The following is a 9,326-nucleotide window of genomic DNA, read 5'->3' as shown; positions in this document are numbered from 1 at the left end:
GTGAGGACCGGGGGGTTCTGTTCTTGTTGCGTTTGGAGGGGTGGTTTTCGAGGGCGGAGGTGTGGGAAGTGGAAGAGATGCGCTGGAGGGCATCATCAACCACGTGGGAGGGGAAATTGCTGTCTTTAAAGAAGGAGGCAATTTGGTGTGTTCTGTGGTGGAACAGGTCCTCCTGGGAGCAGATGTGGCGGAGGCGGAGGAATTGGGAATACGAGATAGCATTTTTACAGTAGTCAGGATGGGAGGAGGTATAATCCAGGTCACTGTGGGAGTCGGTGGGTCGGTAGAAAATGTCAACGTTGAGTCGGTCACCGTTGATGGAGATGGAGAAGTCTAGGAAGGGGAAGGAGGTGTCTGAGATGCTCCAGATGAATTTAAGGTCAGGGTGGAATGTGTTGGTGAAGCTGATGAATTGTTCAACCTCCGATTGGAGAACTGGACCAAGGTAGAGGCCCATACCTACCAAACAGACTCCCGGCATCTATGGCAATGCCTAAACAACAGTATGGGATAGAAAATGAAGCATGGAAGGTAGCAGACTAATACACATCCTTCCCTGACGTGCTCAGTGCTTTCTATGTTCGGTTTCAGCAGAATGCCAGCGGCGCGGTGATGCCTGCCTCGACAGTACCGGACACAGTATCCCTCCGTCACCAGACATCAGGTCGGTCTTCCTGGGAATCAACCCAAGGAAAGGGACAAGCCTCGACGGACCCCCCAGCCGAGCATTCAGATCCTGTGTGGACCAGCTGGTAGAGGTATTCACTGACATCTTCAACCTCCCTCCTACAAGCCGAAGTCCCCGCCTGCTTCGAGAAGACCACCATCATCTCCGTACCCAAGAAAGCACATGCAGCATGCCTTAATGACCACTGGCCAGTGACTCTGACCTCAATAATCATGAAGTATCTCGAGAGGCTGGTCACGGCCCACATCAACTCTAGTCTCCCAGCCTGTCTCGATCCCCTACAATTTCCTTATTTATGTAACAGGTCCACAGTAGATGCTGTATCCCTCTCCCTACAATCATCCCTGGAACACCTGGACAACAAGGACACCTATGTTAAACACCTGCTCATTGGCTAGAGATCCGCCTTCAACACCATTATCTCCTCCACTGATCTCAAAACTCTGACTGGTCTCGGTTCTGCCCTCTGCAACTTGATCCTCAGCTTTCTGACCCACAGACTGCAATCAGTGAACATGGGTAACTATACCTCCTCCACAACATTGGAGCCCCCCCCAAGGATGCAACCTCAGCCCCTTACAGCACTCCCTATATACCCACGACTGTATTGCCAAATTCTGAACGAACGCTATGTGCGAGTTCGCTGACAACACCATTGTAACAGGGCAGGTGCCTAACAATGATAAGTCAAAATACAGAAGGGAAATAGAGGGAGATAGTGCAATGAGAATTACTGCTCTCTCAACATCAGCAAAACTAAAGAACTGATCATTGACTTCAGAAAGAAAGGAGGAAAACATGCCCGCACACACATCAACAGAATGGAGGTTGAGAGGTAAAGACCTTGGAGAGACAATAACCAAGGACCTGTCCTGGACTTGCCACATAGATGCAACGGTCAAGAAGGCACAAAGGCTCCTGTTGGGCAGCTCAGGAAATTTGGCACGTCCATAAGAACCCTCAACAACTTCCACAGATGCACCATTAAAAACATACGGTCCGGGTGCATAGTGGCCTGGTACGGCAACTACTCTGCCCCGGACCATAAGAAACTACACAAGGTGATGTGCACAGCCCAGACCATCACAGAAGCCAACCTTCCATCCATGGACTCCGTTTACACGGCTCACTGACGCAGAAAGGCTGCCAACATAATCAAGGATCCATAGCACCCCAGTAATAATCTCCTACAACCTCTTCTGTCAGGCAGAAGATACCGAAGCCTGAACACATGCACCAGCAGGTTCAGGAACAGCTTCCTCCTGGCTGATGAATGGACTCTCTACCCTCAACTAATGCTGATCTTGCTAACGTTGATCTTGCCTAGTGCAATGGAACTTGTATGTCTCTAAGTCTTTTTGATTTGTACTTCCTTGCTTACTCTGATCTGCCTGTATTGATCATAAACAAATCTTTTCACTATTCTTGGATACACGTGACACCAAATCAATCAGTAGCTATATTGTATTGGGACTTCCAGAAGGTGCTTGATAGAGTACTTCACGAGCGGTTAAGTCATGAAAAAAACCCTAAAAGAACTGCGGATGCTGGAAATCAGAAACAAAAACAGAAATTGCTGTGAAAACTCAGCAGGTCTGTGGAAAGAAAGCAGAGTTAACGTTTTTGGTCCAGTTCTTCAGTCTGAACAGTCACTGAACTGGAAATGTTAACTTTGATTTCTCTCCACAGATGCTGCCAGACCTGCAGAGTTTTACCAGCAATTTCTATTTTCATTCGTAACATAAGAGCCCATGGTGTTGGAGGTAATATATTGGCATGGATAGAGAATTAGTTAACAGGCAACAAAGAGCAAATAGGGTTAAGGAATTTTGTTTTAGGCGATCTGTGGCCAGTGAGGTTCCACAGGGTTCAGTGCTGGGACTGCAACTGTTTACAATATAGATTAATGACTTGGAGAAAGGAAGTGAATATATTGTGGCTAAACTTGCAGATGACACAAAATCATCCAGAAAGGGCGAACGCAAAAGTAATACAAATGATTTACAGAGAGCTATTGATAGGTTAAACCTAAGTGGGGAAAAATTTGGGAAATGGATTATAATGTGGGAAAATGTGAAGTTGTTCATTTTGGAAGGGAACGCAAAAGAACAGCACTATTTAAATGGTGAAGACCTACAGAAAACAACAACACAAATGGACTTGGAGGGACTTGTGCATGAAACAAAGCACTCACAAATGTGCAGCCGGTAATCATGAAGGCTAACGGAATGCTGTCCCTTATTTCAACCGAAGTCTTGTAACTGTACAAGGTGCTGGTGAGATCACACCTGGAGAACAGAGAGCAGTTTTTGTTCCCTTATTGAAGAAAAAATATTTTTTAATTGCAGGCGGTCCAGACAAGGTTCACTAGGATGATTCCCAGTGAGGAGGGATTTTCTTATGAGTAAAGGTTGAACAAGTTGGGACTTGACTCAGTGGAGTTTAGAAGAATGAGAGGCAAGACATTTACGAGACTGAAGATTTTGACAGGTTAATGCTGAAACGATGTTTCACCTCTGGTCTAAGACCAGAGTGTACAGTCTCAGAATTAATGGCTGCCAATTTAAGATTGAGATGAGGAGGAACTTCTTCTCTCAGCAGGTTGAGTATCTTTGGAGCTCTTTGCCACAGGGGCCACCGTTTTGTGTATATTTAGGACTGAGGTACATTCTTGATCAGTAGGGGAATCCTGTTTCTATTTCTTACAGTCTTACTAAATTCACCAAGATTCTTTGAACAGCACCCTCCAAATTCACAGCCACTTTTACTTAGAAGGGCAAGGACATCAATTACATAGGAACAACACCACTTCCAAGTCACTTACAACCCTGACTCGGGAAATTGTCATCATTCCTTCACTGTTGCTTGGTGAAAGTTCAGGAACTTGCTCTGTATCTGTATTGTGAATCTACTTACACCAAATGGAGTGCAGGGTTTGAAGAAAGCAGCTCACCACCACCTTCTCAACGGTTAGTCACTAAGTGGAGGTCCAGCCAGTGACACCCCATGGGCCAACCCCTTCCAGTGTCTGCATTCTCTTCAGATTCCACTTAAGTTTCCCTTCAGTTCCTGCAGGTCAACAATTTAAGCTCCGAATCTGAAAATAAACGGAAATGAGGAAAAAAGAAAATGTTTTGCTCACAGATGTTGGCCGGAGGAGGAGGTTTCACTCAATCTTCATTCAGAGAGAACAGAAGCACTTTAACCGGGCTGGAAAGAGCAGCTTCAGAAGCTCAAACTGTAACATCCGCATTCAGACAATGAGGAAGCTCTGATTGGGTGGAGGACCAGCCTTCTTCCGGTCCTCCAGCACAGTCCATTGGTCAATCTCCCGCCATCCACAAAGGAGGATGAACCTTCTTCTGCACGTGCGTAATTCTTTCGCCTAAGCGCATGCGCATTCGTTTACACGGTCCATTGAGCGGATTCCCTGACGAAGGGGCTTGTGGGAATTGCGGAGTCCATTACGGGAACTGAACCCAGTCTCGGCTTCCAGAGGTGATGAACAGCAGTTACGAGGATGGATTGAAGCAGTTGAGGCTATTCTCCTTAGAGAGAGAAGGCAAGAGAGCTATTAAAGGTGAAATAACACCACAGACGCCAGTATTCTATCAACAAATCACTCTTTATTTATGTGTTCAGCGTGCTTGACACTGTTCTGCCTCCCTCAGACTCAACTCTCAGATCCTGACACTCTCATATATAGCTGTCAGCCAGGGCTCCCTAACTGGACCGAGTTAACAGCCCCAATCATGGAACTCATTTACTAGGAAATACACATGGATGATCTAGCTACAATCACTGTATCCCTCCCCCTCTAAGTCCCACAAACGTGGTGTTATTCTTTTTCTTGTCACTTCTCCTAGGCATTTTTGCACTGGATCCGGTTCCTCTGACTCAGCCTCAACAGTGTGTACTGGACCATAACCCGCCTCTTGTGCCCAGAGTGAACAAGGTAACAATGTAACACTTGGTTGAAACCAATAGTACAGCTGTGTTGCTATGGAGCATAAAAACAAATTCAAATTTAACCAATCAGTTTAAATTATACCCCAAGATACCACAATCCAATCAAATTTGAATTTAGTATTTTGATAATATTAAAATCATTGAAATGATCCAAATCACCCTGTCAGCATAGGTGCAAATGGTGCTGCCATTCTACAAATTGGACTGGTTTGATGATCTCTTTGCTTTCCACCCTCCTGATTTCTGCCTCTACTTTTGTATGGAAAGCAAATGGCATTGGGCAGGCCTTGCAGAATCATGGGAATGCTTCCTGGCTTACATGTAAGGTGTCCTTGGCTCCAATGATGATACTATGGGTTTCAGAGGTGTATTTTGTCCTGTTTTCTTTTGAAGAGCTGTCTGTTTGAATCCAATAACCTAAAGAGTAAAAGTTTTTTCTGAGGTTGGAACAATAAAAGAAGCCTCAATGGATGGGATCAAACTCCCCTGAGCCAGGACTTTTAGTTTTAATTTTAATTTTTTAATAGCAGTTGCTGGGGTGTTATAGAATCACAGAGACATACCGCACGGAAACAGGCCCTTCGGTCCAACTTATCTATGTCAACCAGATATCCCAACCTACTTGAGTCCCATTTGTTAGCACTTGGCCCATATCTAGCCAAACCCTTCCTATTCATATATCCATCTAGATGCCTTTTAAATGTTGTAATTGTACCAGCCTCCACCATTTCCTCTGGCAGCTCATTCCAATTACGCACCACCCTCTCTGTGAAAAGGTTGACCCTGAGATCTTTTTTATATCTTTCCCCTCTCACCCTAAACCTATGCCCTCTAGTTCTGGACTCCCACACCCCGGGAAAAGAACTCGTCTATTTATCCTATTTATGCCCCTCATGATTCGACAAAATCTCTTTAAGGTCACCCCTCAGCCTCCGATGCTCCAGGGAAAACAGCCCCAATTTATTCAGCTTCTCCCTGTAGCTCAAACCCTCCAACCTTGCCAATATCCTTGTAAATCTATTCTGAACCCTTTCAAATTTCACAACTTCCTTCCGATAGGAAGGAGACCAGAATTGCATACAATATTCCAAAAGCGGCCTAACCAACATCCTGTACAGCTGCAACGTGACCTCCCAACTCCTACACTCAATATTCTGACCAATAAAGGAAAGCATACCAAACGCCTCCTTCACTATTCTATCTACCTGTAACGCTACTTTCAAGGAACTATGGGATGTTCATGGGATGTTACTAGACTGGAGTAGTTAATTAGCAGTAGTGAATATATCTATTATTTTATTAAATATTTTGATAGCGTTGCAGTTAAGTCAATTGTTTTTTTTTTACCCTGTGGTAAACTGCCCTTACTATCTTCAATGAGATCGCATTTTCCCTTACCACCTGAGGATTTCTCTTTTCCCCAGTATTTATCCCTTTGAGATTAAAATTGACGTCAGAATCATCGTCATTTCCACTGCCAATCTTGCAGTCTTAGCTCTCTGCTTTTCCACATGAGTTCTCTGTACTTCAGGAAGTGAATTTTTGAACTCCTGTAAAATAATTGTCCCTATAAAAGCATTATATGTATGATATATTTTCAGTGCCCTTATCCACTGATCAAAATTACTTTGTTTGATCCTTTCAAACTCCATGTACATTTGACCAGAGTCCCTCCTTAGATTCTTGAACATTGTTATAGGCTTCTGGTCCTAGTTCATATGCACTTAAGATGGAGTTTTGTCCGGAGGCTCACTGAAGATGTTACCTAGTATGGTGATGAAACATCTGAAAATGAACCTTCCAGCTCAGCGAGCAAACCTACATCCAGAACCTCAACCTGAGCTACAAATCTTCTCAAAACTCTCTAACTTTACACCTCATTATACTTCCTAAATACTTTCTCAAATTGTGATGCAATTTTGTTTGGATCAACCCAATTTCGTTTGAATCAACAATACCCACGTGGTCACGAGCCATTTCATTTGTTTAGCCACTTTCTCAAATTGAATGAAAAAGGATTCTGCATCCTTCTCGTCAAGTTTAGACATATTTAAAAAGATCCTCACCAGGTCTTTGGGGCGATGACAGTCATCACAGTCCCCATCACTCCTACTTTTTACCTCTGCCTCCACCAATGTAAGTTGACTTTTCAGTTTTCATTTCCAACCTCTGAAGCTTAAAAACTCTTTCTTTCTCCCTTTCTTCTCTCTCTCTCCCTTTCTTCTCTTTCTTTCTCCCTTTCTTCTCCTCGGGCCTTCCTTTCCTTTCCTTTTCCCTCTGCTTTTAATCATAATTCAAACTGTTTCACATGCAATTGAATTTTAGCCAATTCCCAAGATTCTAATGGCATTTCTGGCAATTGTAAATGCTGTGTGATTGTCTGAATTATCTCCCCTTTCCTCACAGACATAGGCAGCCCCAACTCCAGCATGTTTGCTGATTCCAAAAACCTCGCATTGCTTACTCTCTGTAAAACACCCAAAGTGACTTCTTCCACCCCCAGGAAACTCTTAGTGACTGAAAGAGCAATTCTTAAACAACACAAAACCCAGACCTTCCTGAAAAACGTCCGGGTATTTAAATTAGGACTTCACTCAGACAGTCATTTTCTCATTAAAAAACATTGAGCCAATCAAGATGAATCTTTCTGAACCAAGTTAACCCCATCAAGCTCAGGCCTGAGTCTTTTACTACAATCAGTGGGAACTGAAGCAGTTGCTTCTCGTACGAGATCGGAACCAAAGTTGTAATCTTAATCTGTAAATGTGCCCTGATATAGGTTCTCAGTCTCGCTAAGGTCTTCGACCTTAAGGGTTGAAGTCCAGAATGAATTTTGTTGAGGACTGGTTCTGCAATCACTGACAGAGCCGCCGGTATCAACCTCCATTAGAACCAGATGACGGTGTAACCAGATGCTTATTTTGATTGGTTCTTATTTGGATGTTGCTCAGAAATTTAACTGTTCCAAATCAGATATAGATGAGCTTCCCAAGGTGTGCACTCTCCTGAATACCAGTTTCTGAGTTCTCTGACTCAAATTTAGGTCTTGTGGGACTCTTTTGCTGTCTTGAGTCTGCATGGTGGCAGGAACTACAGACCTGAGTCCTGAAAAACTGTCAACCATTTGGATGAGGCTTATAGAGTCATAGAATCATACATCACAGAAAAAGACCCTTTGGTCCAACCAGTCCATGCCGAGCACAATCCCAAACAAAACTAGTCCCACCTACCTGGCCCATATCCCTCCAAACCCTTTCCTATTCATGTACTTATCCAAATGACTTTTAAACACTGCCATTGTACCCATGTCCACCACTTCCTCAGGATTTTATTCCACTCACAAACCACATTCCATGTAAAAAAAATGCCCTCATTTTTTAAAAAATCTTTCTCCTCTCACCTTAAAAGTGTGTCTTAAAATTTTCCCATCCTAGCAGGAAGACAACTACCATTAACTCTATCTATACCCCTCATTATTTTAAAGACCTCTATCAGGTCACCTCTCAACCTCCTATGCTCCAGTGAGAAACATCCCAGCCTATCCAGCCTTTGTTTATAACTCAAACGTCCCATGCACAGCAACATCTTGGTAATCTCTTCTGAACCCTCTCCAGCTTATTCTTCGTATAGCAGGGTGTCCGGAACTGGACACACTATTCCACAGGAGGCCTCACCACTGTCTTGTGCAACCTCAACATGACTTCCCAACTCCTTTAGCCAAAGGCTTGGCTTTGTTTTGGGGTCTTTTGGGGCTGACCTAAAGTCCCTCTGTTCAATGTATGTCCTGAGTGGTGCTATGCAATTGCCTTCACTCAAGTGGTTTTTCCCAAACTCAGTCGGCCTGGTGTCCACTTCCATCGGTATATCCTTTAACTCATACAGAGGTCATAGAGATGTACAGCACAGAAACAGCCCAACTCATCCATGCCGATCAGATATCCTAAATTAATCTAGTCCCATTTGTCCGCATTTGACCCATATCCCCCCATCCCTTCCTATTCATACACCCATCCAGATGCCTTTTAAATGTTGTAATTGTACCAGCCTCTACCATTTCCTCTGGCAGCTCTTCCTACATACAACCACCCTCTGCATGAAATAGTTGCCCCTTAGGCCCCTTTTAAATTTTCCCCTCTCACCTTTAACCTATGACCTCCAGTTTTAGATTCTTCTACCTTTGGGAAGAGAGCTTGTCTATTCACTATATCCATGCCCCTCATGATTTTATAAATCTCTCAACCTCTGATGCTCAGGGAAAACAGCCCCAGCCTATTCAGCCTCTCCCTGTCGCTCAAGCCCTCCGACCCTGGCAACATCCTTGTTAATCTTTTCTGAACCCTTTCTGGGTGAACAACATCTTTCCTATAGGAGGGAGACCAGAATTGAACACAGGATTCCAACTCTGATACTCGATGCTCTGACCAGTAAAGGCCTTCTTCATTACACTGTCTGCCTGCAAGTCCACTTTCAAGGAATTATGAACCTGCACTCCAAGGTCTCTGTTCGGCAACACTCCCCAGAACCTTACCATTAAGAGTATAAGCCCTGCCCTGATTTGCCTTTCCAAAATGCATCACCTCACATTTATCCTGATTAAACTCCATCTGCCCCTCCTCAGCCTATTGGCTCATCTGATCAAGGTCCCGTTGTACTCTGAGCTAACCTTCAC

The 9,326-nt window shown here is 44.0% G+C and overlaps 1 protein-coding gene across 1 annotated transcript in view; it reads right to left on the bottom strand.

Moving 5' to 3' along the window:
- Positions 1-4,017, bottom strand: part of LOC122544012 (zinc finger protein 271-like) — a 23,551-nt gene extending 19,534 nt beyond the window's left edge. Inside the window, exon 1 of the mRNA XM_043683026.1 lies at positions 3,831-4,017. The gene's annotated coding sequence lies outside the window, so the exon portion shown is untranslated. The remainder of the gene's footprint in view (positions 1-3,830) is intronic.
- Between the last annotated feature and the right edge of the window lie 5,309 nt (positions 4,018-9,326).

Source organism: Chiloscyllium plagiosum, chromosome 45 (assembly GCF_004010195.1).
Source record: "Chiloscyllium plagiosum isolate BGI_BamShark_2017 chromosome 45, ASM401019v2, whole genome shotgun sequence".
Classification (NCBI taxonomy): Eukaryota; Metazoa; Chordata; class Chondrichthyes; order Orectolobiformes; family Hemiscylliidae; genus Chiloscyllium; species Chiloscyllium plagiosum.
The sequence above is the reverse complement of the archived record's forward strand: the minus strand, read 5'-3'. Positions and strand labels throughout refer to the sequence as shown.